General features: G+C 42.9%; 1 protein-coding gene across 9 annotated transcripts in view; it reads left to right on the top strand.

The window, feature by feature from the left end:
* Window positions 1-13000, top strand: part of rnf6 (ring finger protein (C3H2C3 type) 6) — a 79267-nt gene that overhangs the window by 22315 nt on the left and 43952 nt on the right. For 3 of the 9 annotated variants that reach the window (XM_073043770.1, XM_073043774.1, XM_073043768.1), the window contains exon 4: window positions 3384-3435. The exons of 2 other annotated variants lie outside the window; for them this stretch is intronic. The gene's annotated coding sequence lies outside the window, so the exon portion shown is untranslated. Of the gene's footprint in view, window positions 1-3383; window positions 3436-9472; window positions 9585-13000 lie in introns of those variants that run through there. 4 more of the 9 variants (XM_073043771.1, XM_073043776.1, XM_073043772.1 and 1 more) reach the window with 4 other exon arrangements.

Here is a 13000-nt window from a genome sequence, read left to right as displayed (position 1 = left end):
AAGATTCAAGATGCAAAGTACATTTACTATCAAAATATGTAAGCAGTATACAACTCTGAGATTCACCTTCCCACAGACAGCCACAAAGCAAAGAAAACCATGGAACCCATTCAAAGAAAAACATCAACCCCTATGTGCATAAAGAAACAAATTGCAAAAAGGGCAAAAAAATGAGTGAGAAACAGAATATAAAACACAAAATCAAAAGAGGCCAGGCATATTCAGTTCAGCTAAGTTCAGTTCAATATAGTGCTGTGTTGGTCATTATCTGCAGGCTGCCCCAGTCAAAATCTCACAAAATAGCAACAAAAAAGGAGTGCCGGGAAACACATGGGTAGGATGTGGAGGATGAGGGTCCAGGTATGTTTCATATGTGACAAGGCAGAATAACATTTTGGCATGGACTAGATGGGCCAAAAGGTCTGTTTGTGCGCTGTAATGCCCTGACTCTTTATCCATCACTTTTTCAAGCAGTAGTAAATCCCATTTTAAAACATTTCCTCATATTATATTTGGTCATTTTGCAAATGCCTTTGCAGTAGTTCTCAAGCATTCTGGCAGCTGTGTTGTACAGAAATGGATAAAAGATTTCCAGACGCTGTTGAACTAGCATTTTATTGTTTATTTTAGAGATACAGTGTGGAACAGACCCTTCTGGCCCAATGAGCTGTGCTGCACAACAACCCACCTATCTAACCCTAGCCTAATCACAGGTTAATTTGCAATGACCAGTTAATCTATGGACAACTGGAGGAAATCCACATGCTCATGGGAAGGGCATACAAACTTCTTACAGAGGATACCGGAACTGAACCCCAAACTCTGACGCTCCGAGCTGTGTTAGCGCCCGTGCTTCTTGGGGCATATTCTGGACTTAGTGTATAACAAGATATTAACTTCAGCAACAAATATTTAGACTTGAACATAACATTTAAAATGCAGCTCCTGACAATGGGTTCCTAGAGCTGTGAACAGCAGTTAATTTAAAAACCAGGCAATGTTGATTAACATTGCCTAGAGTGTGGGTGCAAAGAAGGTGTGCAAGTCATATGTAATTCAAAAGGAGCATTGTAGATATACTGTAAACGTAGAATTGTCCTTTGATCTTTAGCATATAAAATGTCATGTGATGTTGGGTCGAACATGCCTCTTCCTCCGAAAGGGTCTCAATATGATGCTTACTGCTCAGTTTTAGTGAATAAACCACCTCTGTATCTAGTAGCTTCAATTTTTTCTCCATTAACTTTGTACACACCGCAACACTGCTAACTGCTACACTATCATGGCACCCCTAAGATAACCTTTTCACATTTGGACTTTACAGTTCCAAGACCCTCTATACATTAATGCTCTGAAAGGTCTCGCCATTTACTGGATACTTTCCTCTTACATTTGACCTCCATTTGCCTTTTCTCCACGTAAATTTCCAACTGATCAACATGCTGTCGTATCTTTTGGTCCTCACTGTCCACAACTTCACCAATTTTTGTATAGTATGCAAACTTGCCAATTAGACCACCTATAATTTCATCCGAGCAACACACAAAAAATGCCAGAGAAACTCAGCAGGCCAGGCAGCATCTATAGAAAAGAGTAAACAGTCGACGTTTTGGCCCAAGACCCTTTATCAGGACTGGAAAAAAGATGAGGTTAGAGTAAGAAGGTGGGGTGAAGGGAACAAGAAGTGGTAGGTAATAGGTGAAGCTGTGAGAGGGGGAAGGGTGAAGTAAAGGGTTGGGAAATAGATTGGTGAAAGAGATAAAATGTGGGAGAAGGGGGAATCTGATAGGAGAGGACAGAAAACCATGGGAGAAAGGGAAGGAAAGAGGAGGGAGCACCAGAGGGAGGTGATGAGCAGGTAAGGAAATAAGGTGAGAGAGAGCGAAATGGGAATGGTGAATGGTAAAGGGAAGGTGGCAATTATCAGAAGTTCAAGAAATCGATGTTCATGCCATCAGGTTGAAGGTTACCCCAGAAGGAATATAAGGTATTGCTCCTCTAACCTGAGTGTGGCCTAATTGCAGCAGTAGAGGAGGTCATGGACAAACATGTTGGAATGGGAATGGGAAGTAGGATTAAAATGGATGGCCACTGGGAGATCCTGTTTTTTCTGGCGGATAGAGGGTAGGTGCTCAGTGAAGCAGTTTCCTAATCTATGTCGGATCTCACTGATATACACCATCCTTTAACACCATCCAGCCCAGGTTTTTAAGGCACAAACTAACGGGGATGGGAGTAGACTCTCACATGGTGGCTTGGATAGTGGACTACTTGACAGATAGACCTCAGTATGTGCGGTTGGGAGACTGTAGGTCTGACACGGTGGTCAGCAGCACAGGAGCGCCGCAGGGGACCGTGCTCTCTCCGATCCTGTTCACCCTGTACACATCAGACTTCCAATATAACTCGGAGTCCTGCCATGTGCAGAAGTTCGCTGATGACACGGCCATAGTGGGGTGTGTCAGGAATGGACAGGAGGAAGAGTATAGGAAACTGATACAGGACTTTGTGATATGGTGCAACTCAAACTACCTGCGTCTCAATATCACCAAGACCAAGGAGATGGTGGTGGACTTTAGGAGATCTAGGCCTCATATGGAGCCAGTGATCATTAATGGAGAATGTGTGGAGCAGGTTAAGACCTACAAGTATCTGGGAGTGCAGTTAGACGAGAAGCTAGACTGGACTGCCAACACAGATGCCTTGTGCAGGAAGGCACAGAGTCGACTGTACTTCCTTAGAAGGTTGGCGTCATTCAATGTTTGTAGTGAGATGCTGAAGATGTTCTATAGGTCAGTTGTGGAAAGCGCCCTCTTCTTTGTGGTGGCGTGTTGGGGAGGCAGCATTAAGAAGAGGGATGCCTCACGTCTTAATAAGCTGGTAAGGAAGGCGGGCTCTGTCGTGGGAACAGAACTGGAGAGTATGACATCGGTAGCAGAGCGAAGGGCGCTGAGTAGGCTACGGTCAATCATGGAAAACCCTGAACATCCTCTGCATAGCACCATCCAGAGACAGAGAAGCAGCTTCAGCGGCAGGTTGCTATCGATGCAATGCTCCTCAGACAGGATGAAGAGATCATTACTCCCCAATGCCATTCGGCTTTACAATTCAACCGCCAGGGGTAAGATATGTTAAAGTGCCAGGGTTAGGACTGAGCTTAAGTTACCATTCAATGTATTTTAGTAAACTATTTAAGAACTTTTTAAAAGCTATTTATTAATGCTTTTTGAGAGGGTGATTTTAGATGCGTATCATATTTATACTGAGTTAAGTATTGTATGTAATTAGTTTTGCTACAATAAGTGTATGGGACATTGGAAAAAATGTTGAATTTCCCCATGGGGATGAATAAAGTATCTATCTATCTATCTATCTATCTACAGGAGGCCACACTGGGAGCAATGGAAACAGTAGATGACCCCAAAAGGCTCACAGGTGAAGTATCGCCTCACCTGGAAGGACTATTTGGGGCCCTGAATGGTAGAGAGGGAGGTGGTGTAAGAGCAGGTGCAGCACTTGTGCTACTTGCGAGGATAAGTACCGGGAGGGAGATTAGTGGGGAGGGACAAATGGAGAAAGGCATCGCAAAAACCTGCAGAAAGCGGTGGGGGGGGGGGGGGGGGGGGGGAGGAAAGATGTACTTGGTGGTGGGATCCTGTTGGAAATGACAGAAGCTGATCTCCTGCAGGTCTCTGAATCAAAATTCCATATCAATGTGCAGTTATTTCAAAAGGATCAAGATATACAATCAGATCATTGTATATCTTGTAATTCTTAAAATAGAATCCGGTGAAGTCATTTGCATAGACTTAACAACATTCAGTGTTGCTGCTGAAAAGTTTGAGTTTTCCAAGGAAGCCAGTAATAGCCTCTTTCCCTGGTATGAGATTGCAGTTTTTCCCTTGTAACTGTTTGTTTAATAAATTCAGCTTTTCAAATACATCTGACAGGTAATATCTGACTGCATGTCAGACTTAGCAGTGACAATTTGTTTTTCAAGCTGCTAATCTGACATAAAAAATAAAGAAAAAATTTAAAATATATATATTGGCGTGCATACAGAGTGACAGTTGCTCTCAGCCTCAGCCTGAGTCCGAGCCTCTCTTGGGCACCTGCTGCTTTGTCCTGGCTGGGTCTGCAGTCTGCTGCTTGGAACAGGAATAGCAGAGAGCGGAGCTACCGGGTAGCACGGGCCACTACAATGACGCTGGGTACAAGAATCCGCAGGATGCTGCCGGGAGTGGAGGCTGGTATTGGGAATCATCGGGCTCTGCCCTGCCATCTGCCACTGTGTGGGGGTCCGGGGTTTAGGTCCTGGTGGTGGCGGTCCAGTAGGGGTATTGGGCTGGACCCTCCTTGCTCATGGTACATCTGCCAACAAAAACCTCTGGACAAGAGTGACAAAAACAATAACAGTCATGCCAGCTCAGACGTTGCTTGGATTAACAAGGTCCGCTCCAATGGTAGGGGAACCAGGATCATCCGGCTACTGGAACAAACCATACATGGACAACGTGGCATTAATGGAATGCAACTTCAACAGCAACCCACCTGAAAGAGGATGCATCAAGCATGTGGGGACTCTGGCAACCACAAAGACCATCGTCCACATTCACAGAAAAATAACCGGTAACCCTGTAATCAAACATTGTCAACAGAGGATTGCTGTCACATCTTGAATTGGATGTACAAGCACAACGCACCACAGCAACATCACCACAGAACTGAGCTGATCAGGAAACACAAGTTCAAACCCCACCTCCACAACTTGCAGATGGTGCAAAGGTAATAGCATCGCCTTGTACACGGGAAATATAATTTCAAACCTCACCTCGGGGCAAATCAATGCTGGCTGTTGCAAGCAGAGAGAAGATCATGGCTAAACTAGCAACTGTCAATCAATCAACTAGGCTCCACAGGCTTAGTGATAAAATTCCAGCAGACAACATGCAAGAAGCAGCCAATGAAACACTACTCACAACTGCAACTTCCAACATAACTGAGACCAACAAAATGATACATGCATCGGCAACAGCAGTCCTAGAAATGAAGAACTAGAAAATGAACTACAGTGGAGAGTACCGTCATAACCACTCTTGGAGACAATGATTGGAAGCCAAGATGAAAACCACATGGGTGGAGGTCATCAGACTAACTCAGCTGCAGAAAGGTATGAAGATCAAAGATTAATCTCGGCTACTAAGGAAGTACAGAGGTATTCCATAGCTGAAGCCCTGGAATCTGCCAAGCAGCAGTTAACAGTTCTGGCTACCAGACTACAGAGGTACACTAAGGAAGCAGATGCCAAGCAAATAAATGCACTCTTCTCCAAAGAACTAGGAAAAGTATTCACACATTTCCAGAACAACAACATGCCAGTACCTGAACCAACCAAAACAGCAACTGAGGAGTACTGAAAGAGTATTAATGAGAAAGAAGCATCACATAAGACCAGTGCCCAGTGGCTGAAAGACCTACAAGCAAGTCTCTGCAATCTCCCAGAGGAAGAACCAGTCACCATCACTGCAGTAGATGTCCAGCAATGGATAGCTAGTATGAAGAAATGGACATCACCAGGGCCTGACATGATCCACGCTTATTGGCTGAAGAAACTAACAGCATTACATACACAGCTAGCAGCTCAAATGAACCAGCTGCTTGAAGCAGGCTCCCACCCTGACTGGTTAATTCAAGGAAGGACAGTATTCATAATGAAGGAACCTCACAAAGGAGCAACACTATCAAACTACCAGCTATAACCTGCCTGTAACAACATGGAAGCTCCAGTTAGGCATCATAGCCACCAAGCTGAAGGAACGTGTGTAAGTTGGTAATTGAACCAGAGGCTCCAAGTACCAGCTACTGGTAGACAAAGCAATCATGCAAGACTCCAAGACCAGTCAATCCAGCCTAAGCACAGCCTGGATCCCAGCATAAAGCATACGACTCGATGCCCCAAACATGAATCCTGGAATGCCTGTCTCTGTACAAGATCAACAAGACACTAAGGACCTTCACCAAGAAAACAATGGGCTGTTGGAGGACAATGCTAGAAGTTAGCTCAAAGCCAATAGCACAAGCAACAATCAGATGTGGAATATACCAGGGTGAAGCACTATCCCCACTGCTGTTCTGCATAGGCTTGAAGCCCCTCAGCCAGATCATCTCAGAGAGTGGACATGGGTCCACATGGGTACAAGAGTGGAGTGACCATTAGCCACCTCCTGTAAATGGAAGTCATCAAGCTGTATACCACAAATGAAAGAGACATTGACTCACTAATCCACCTGACAAGGGTGCACAGCAGAGATATCAGGAAGTCATTTGGACTGGAAAAGTGCAGCCAGATGGTAATGAAAAGAAGCAAATATATCAAGACTGAAGGAATCAAGTTATTTGAAGGCCACATACCAGATGTATAGGACAGCTACCAATACTTGGTGATCCTGCAGGTGCATGGAAACCATGATGAGGACACAAAGAAGGCTGCAACATCCAAGTACCTCTAAAGAGAGAGACAGATCCTAAAAAGCCAGCTGAATGGGAAGAACAAGATCAGAGCCATCAACACATTTGCCTACCAGTCATCAGATATCCACCCTCAATAACGTGCTGGCCAAGGAACAAACTGGAAGCTGGTGACATAACAAGATACAGAAACTACTAACAATACAAGGAGGATCCCACCCTAAGTCCAATGTCAGGTGACTGTACACTGGCCAGAACAAAGGAGAATGGGGTCTTGGAAGTGTCAAGGCCACAGTCCTGGAAGAAAAGTGAAACATCCATGAGTATGTCAGGAAATTGGCCTCTAAGGATGACCTGCTAGGAGAATACACCAAATGGCAGGCAGGGATCATGGAAATGGAAGTAAGTGAAGCAGAGCCAGAGGCCACGGCAGGACAACCCACTCCTTGCAATGTACCATCGCCTGATATCAGAAGTGGCTGACATAAGAAAGTCCTACCAATGGCTGGAAATGGCAGGGTTGAGGAACACCACAGAAATGCTTCTCATGGCTGCACAAGAACAGGTGCTGAGCACAAGAGCAACAGAAGCAGGGGTCTGTCACACCAGACAAGACCCAAGATGCAGATTGTGCAAGGAATCCACTGAAACCATCATAGTAGCAGGGTGCAAGATGCAGGCAGGGACACCATACACTAAATTGCACAACCACATTGCAGGAATTGTGTACAGAAACATCTACATTGAGTATGGATTGGATATTCCTAAGTCCAAATGGAAACAACCGAGAAAGTAGTGGAGAATGACAGAGATAAGATCCCATGGGACTTCTAAATACAGACTGATAAGCAGTTACTGGCCAACCAACCAGACACAGTAATACTGGATAAGCGACAGAAGAAAGCAATAGTAATAGATGTGGCAATCACAAATGACAGTAACATCACGAAGAAAGAATATGAGAAGCTGGAGAAATACCAGGGCTTGAAACAGCAGATAGAAAGGATGTGGAATGTTAAAGCCAGAGTAATCCTGGTGGTGATAGGAGCACGTGGAGCTGTGACACCTGGACTGGGAGAGTGGTTCCAACAAATCCCAAGAACAACATTTGAGATCTCTGTGCAGAAGAGCGCATTACTAGGAACAGCAAGGATAGTGCACCGAACCCTCAACTCCCAGGCCTCTGGTAGATGACCCGAGATTGAGGGAGAAATATTCATATGCACCACCCATAAAGGGTGAGAAAAATTTTATATATAATCAGTAACAACAATACAATTGTGTGAGTAGGCTCTACAGAAAATTAGTAAAGGTTGAAGAATTATAGTAAGTACGACCGCACGTGAAAAAGTATCAGTATTGAATATACATGTAAAAATAAAACTAGCATTTAGGTAGTATTTTAAAATAATAATTTAATTTTTAAGGCAAATAATTTTAAATATGCTATTATATATCCAAATTCCACGTGGCAATAAAAAGTATATACTCACCAAGAAAAGCAAATTCAAAGTTCAAATTAAATTTATTATCATAGTACTTCCTGGTTACCATATACAACCCTGAGATTTGTTTTCTTGCGGGCATACTCAGTAAATCCAAGAAACTAATGGAATCCATGGAAGACTACACCCAACAGGGCAGACAACCAGTGTACAAAAGATAACAAGCTGTGCAGATACAAAAGAAGAAAAAGAAGTAATAATAACAAACAAATAAGCAACAAATGTTGAAAACATGAGATGAAGAGTCCTTTAAAGTGAGTCTATCGATTGCGGAAACAGTTCAATGATGGGGCAAGTGAAGTTGAATGAAGTTATCTCCACTGGCTCAAGAGTCTGTTGGCTGAGTGGTAATAACTGTTCCTGAATCTGGTGGTGTGAGTCCTGAGGATCCTGTACCTTCTTCCTGATGGCAGCAGTGAGAAGAGAGCATGGCCTGCGTGTTGGGGTTCCTGATGATGGATGCTGCTTTCCTGCCACAACGCTCTGTGTAGATGTGCTCAATGGTACTCGTGAAGGACTGGGCCTTATCTACTACTTTCTTCCTTTCAAAATCTGTTAAGTATTTGGGATTTAATGGAAGTTGTACTCGTAGACTTTCCACATCCTTGTCTCTCTACAGTTTAGCTGTTTATGGCAGATGACCCCACTGCAGTAACAGCATCCTTCTTGCCACATTAAAAAAAATATTATAACATGCGTGGCAAACAGAGCCAGGTTTCTGCTGCATACTTGCTGAGTGGTCGTGCTGCACACAGCCCCGCCCAACCTACAGCTTGTGATTTGGGGGTGGATGTGGAGTGGGCCACGTTAAAAGCGACTGTTCCAGGGGTCCAATTTTGTCCCTCATTATCCGGTTAAATTTATCTGTAAATGCTGTATGATGGTTATCAGCGTGTTAATACAAATAAAAATATGGCTGAATCTAAAACAGAAAGATCAGGGGGAAAGTGAGTAAGAAATAAAAGGGGCAAAGAGAGAGTACGACGGTAGACTAGCTGCTAACATAAAGAGAATCTGAAAGTCTCCCACACAGATCGTAGTTCATAGATTTGGGGCAGTTAAGGACCATAAAGAACTTTACACATGGAGACAAGATACCAAGATGCTTCCTGCTGTAGTTGTATACACTTTGGCTGACTCACATTTGGGGTATTGTGTATAATTGTGGTGGAGACACACACGATACGATGAATGTAGAGACTTTGGAGAGTAGTGCAGAAGAGATTCGCCAGGATGTTGCCTGTATTAAGAGTAAGAGTATATTAGCTTTACGGAGAGGTTGGAAGAATTGGATTGTTTTTTCCACCATTGACGTCTCCCCTCTCTAGTCTCCTAGTGATAACTTCCTCATCACCAGGAGTGTTGTCAGTAGAACGGGGCAAAGTGAACACGGATCGTTCGCAGAGGATAAACGAGCGAGTACGCGCCGCTGTGGACACGGGCACGAGCGCAAGCGTGCCTACTCCCATACCCAGCATGCCGTGTGTCGCGCGCGCTCATGCGTCTGGCCCTACGTCAGTGCTGAGAGCCGCACGCGCCGTTGCCGGGTTGACGCTCGGATCTGCAGCTGTGAAACAAAATTGGCGTTGCCGACGGAGTGTCGACTCTGAGGTATTACCTTTTTCTAGTACACTGGCCGTCGTGCTTTCTTGAGTTTCTTTAGAGAGTAATGAAAAGCACAATTGCCAGAATTTATTTTAAAACACGGAAGATCACCTCCATTTTTTTATTCTTTCCTTACCATTAAATGGTTTTGTAGAGCGATCCATTGCGGATCAAGCTAACGTGATGACCCAGACCCGCCCCTGTTAAGTATTGATTGGATCGCTGTTGTCGCAGAAAATGGCGTCAGAGATTATTTGAATTCCGTGTGGTTAGTTTAGATGTCTATAGCTGAGTTGACGCTTGCAATCATGTTAGGTTGTATTTTGGCTTGCTCCGCTGGGGCCTAAACTGGGGTTTTAAAGCTTTTCTTTGATTTCTGGAAGCATTGATTATTAAAGGATTTGTTTCTTCTTGATTAACTTTGCGTCTTTAAAATTTCCTGGCTATCCTCGAGTCTTTCTTGCCTGAAAAGACAAAATGTGATTCATAGCATTAATTCTGCTATTAATTGTTTTGAAAGGGATATGTATAAATGCATTCCCGAATGAGGATGCACTCCTTTTAATTTTTCGTGATGTAGTGTTTCCTAGATATCTGTGTCTGCCTAATAACCTGAGTATGCCCGCAGGAAAAATAATCTCAGGGTTGTATGTGGTGACATATATGTACTCTGATAATAAAATTTACTTTGAACTTTGAACCAAGTAATCTAGGGCAATTCAATTTATATTCCAGACAGAAATTCCCCCATCACTTTCAGATCATATATTCTTAACAATATTTTGCAACGTTACATCATTTTACATTAGAATGTTAACAATTGAGCATTTATGGCGTCGTCAGGTAAACTGATCAAAACATAAGTAACTAATAAAACAACCTGGTGCTTCTGTCATCTCCCGGAAGGTTTGGTATTAATGAGACAGAAAGTGCAGCTAAGACCATTACTGGGGGTGTACGCTGTGGTGACTCCTAATTTGGAACACAAACCTATGGTCGGCTCTATTACTCTGCGATGATTAAAGCGTCAAGCAAGATTAAAATCGTCAAGAACAAGAGTAGAAAAGGAACCGGTGTCTAGTGCATCTGGCTGCATTTGACCGGTCTGTTCTCACTGCTGCTGGCAGGCAAAAGGTGCAGGAGCCTTAGGTCCCATGCCGTCAGGTTCGGGAGCAGTTGTTGCCCAGCAGCCACTGGGCCATTGGATGGGCTTTACTCACCTCAGCACAGAATACACTCTGCAGCTGTGGACTCTCTTTTGGGGACTCTGCAGTTTGTGGTGTTTTTTGTTTACTTTTTTTTATTTGCGTGATTGGAGCAGGGTGCTACAGAGCTGAAGTGACTGCAGCTGTGGTCTGCAACCATCGACACAGTACAGAACTGATTTTGTTTCTGTGGCCTGCAGCAATCAGGCTCCTGGACTGGCTTCACTTGCCTCACCAGCTCCGTGGTTGTAGGCTCACTTTTGGGGACTCTGCGATTAATATTATTTGTGTACTTTTTATTGTTTGCATGATTTGCTTTTTCCCCACACATTGAGGGTTTTCGTATTGCTGTGCGGGATTTTCTTTAAATTGGTTCTATTGTGTTTCTTTGTCTTGTGACTGCCTGCAAGAAGATGAACCTCAAGGTTATATATTGTATAGATATTTTGATAAATGTACTTTTTACTTTGAATTATGTAAGATGCACATTTATAGTTGATTATTTAGCACATAATGTACTTGGTTGTTTATTTTAATTTTAGAATCTGAATCCGTTTTCTTTTGTTGTCTTATGTGATGTGCAATTTATTGTTTTGCAGCAGCAGTACAGTGCAAAGGCAAAATTACTATAAATTACAGAATAAATAGTACATACAAATGAATAGGAGATAGTGTGATCGGACCATTCAGAAATCTGAAGAAACTGTTTCGGAATCATTGTGTGGGCTTCAGCTCCTGTATCTCCTCCTCAATGGTAGTGACAAGAAGAAGCTATGTCCCAGCTGGTGAGGGTCTTAAATGATGAATGCTTTCATCTTGAGGTACTATGCCCTTGATGGTAGGGTGTGCTGTGGGCTTAATGTAGCTGGCTGAGCCTACAACCCTCTGTAGCCTCTTGTGATCCTGTGCATTGGAGGCAGCATGCCAGGCTGTAATGCAACTAGTCAGACATTTGCAAAAGTCTTTGGTGTGCCTTTATTGTGATTGTATCAATAATTTGGGGCCAGGGCAGGTCCTCTGAGATGTTGACACCCTGCTCACCCTTTCCATTGCTGATTCCTCAGTGAGTACTGTGTTTGATTTCCTTACTTCCTCTTCCTGAAGTCCACAATCAATGCCTTGGTCTTGCTGACATTGAGTGTGAGGTTGTTGTGATGCCATTCAAACAGCTGGTCCATCTCACTCCTATACGCCTCTTCATTGCATCTGTGATTTTACCAATAACATTGGTGTCATCTACAAATTTATAGATGATGTTTGAACTGTGCCTAGCCACACAGTCATGAGCAAAGAGAAAGTAGTGAGCTAAGCACACATCCTTGAAGTGAGCTTGTGTTGATTGTCACCAAGGAGCAGATGTTATTACCAATCTGTGATGAGGAAGATAAGGATCCATTTGCAGAGGAAGGTACAGAGACTCAGGTGCAGATGCTTGGTGACTAATACTGAGGGATGATGGTATTGAATAGAGAGCTGTAATTGATAAACAACAGCCTGTTGTATACTTTGCTGTTTTTTTTAGGTGCTCCAAAGTATAGCGGAGAGCCAGTGAGATTGTTTCTGCTGTAGACCTGTTGCATTGGTAGATGATTTGCAGAGGGCAATATTTGATTGATAATATTATTACCCAATTTACTATCTTAACAATTTGATATTTTTTTCCTTCATTTAGGTTGATGTGCTGTATTCTTTGTAATATTCCTGATTTATCACTCACTTTGTTTAATGGTATTATGACTTCATGCTGTTGAGATTCAAATTCTAGTAAATACATTGGTTTCCAGTTTATAATAAATCTCTCATTATGTGCTGAATACTACAAAATCTACTGAATAAACTCTGCTTTAACTGGTATTTTTCAGATTCACTTTTTTTAAAAAGTGCTGTATCTGTGATGGTGATATAGCTACCATTTTGTTTTGGATGACAGTGCATACTTATTGCATTCTGTGACTTCGTGGAATTTATCAGTAGAATTATGTTTACAGATCAAATTACTTTTCTAGGGAGTATAATGAAAGATAAATGTTCAAATCTCTTCTAGTTACAAATCTGCATTTTTAATGTTCATATTCTCAATTGTCTTTAGTGTAAATTACTTAGAATTCAGGCTCAATCATGACATTGAACAGCACAGCATGGAGTGCCATCAGGATAGTATATCACAACATAATTCTGTTTAATTGATTTGGTGATACGTTTTGGAATTTAATATTT

The sequence above is a fragment of the Hemitrygon akajei genome, chromosome 4 (genome assembly GCF_048418815.1).
Source record: "Hemitrygon akajei chromosome 4, sHemAka1.3, whole genome shotgun sequence".
Taxonomy (NCBI): domain Eukaryota; kingdom Metazoa; phylum Chordata; class Chondrichthyes; order Myliobatiformes; family Dasyatidae; genus Hemitrygon; species Hemitrygon akajei.
This window is presented reverse-complemented; position numbering and strand designations above follow the sequence as displayed.